Consider the following 981-nt stretch of genomic DNA (forward strand, 5'->3'; position numbering starts at 1 on the left):
TGATGTAATTAGTAACTAAATTCATGTTTGTTTTGAATAGGACCGAATAAGGTTGATTTTGAATCAGAGTACACTGTCAGTAAAAGTTGGTGGATGCAATAGAACTGAATGTCTATATGGAGAAAAAAAGGGCAAGATAAGGATTCACACCCTGGCTCAGCTACCTATATTCTCTGTCTGCCTAGGCAAAGGACAAAATCTACAAGGCTCAGCTTAATGCCCAGTAGAAATAGTTTTGGCTTAGACAAAGAAAGTAGAGAAAATCAGAAGAAATACTGAATTGAGAATTTTAAGAAAATCCACTGAATTTATGTAATATCATTTAGGAAATACTGTATAACAGTCTTTTCTTGGCTGTACATATACAAAAATTGGAATGATATAGAGAAGATTAGCATGACCCCTGTGCGGGATGACATGCAAATTCGTGAGGAATTCCATATTTTTAACAAGTAGAAGCCCATAAAGAAGAAACACAAAAATCCCAAAAGAATTACAGGAAAACACAACCAAACAGGTGAAGGAATTGAACAAAACTGTCCAGGATTTAAAAATGGAATTAAAAAGAATAAAGAAAGCACAAAGGGAGACAACCCTGGAGATAGAAAACCTAAGGAAGAGACAAGGAGTCATAGATACGAGCATCTCCAATAGAATACAAGAGATAGAAGAGAGAATCTCAGGGGCAGAAGATACCATAGGAAACATTTGCACAACTATCAAAGAGAATGTAAAACACAAAAAACTCCTAGCCCAAAACATCCAGTCAATTCAGGATGTAATGAGAAGATCATTAGGATAATAGATATAGAAGAGAGTGAAGATTCCCAACTTAAAGGGCCTGTAAATATATTCAACAAAATTATAGAAGAAAACTTCCCTCATCTAAAGAAAGCGATGCCCAGAAACATACAGGAAGCCTACAGAACTCAGAATAAATTGGATCAGAAGAGAAATTACTCCCATCACATAATAGTTAAA

General features: G+C 35.1%; 1 non-coding gene across 1 annotated transcript; it reads left to right on the forward strand.

Moving 5' to 3' along the window:
- Positions 1 to 342: 342 nt before the first annotated feature.
- On the forward strand, positions 343 to 447 carry LOC116894870. The gene has a single exon (XR_004387083.1). It is a non-coding gene; the product is annotated as a U6 spliceosomal RNA (small nuclear RNA).
- Positions 448 to 981: the final 534 nt, after the last annotated feature.

This window comes from Rattus rattus, chromosome 2, assembly GCF_011064425.1.
Source record: "Rattus rattus isolate New Zealand chromosome 2, Rrattus_CSIRO_v1, whole genome shotgun sequence".
NCBI lineage: Eukaryota > Metazoa > Chordata > Mammalia > Rodentia > Muridae > Rattus > Rattus rattus.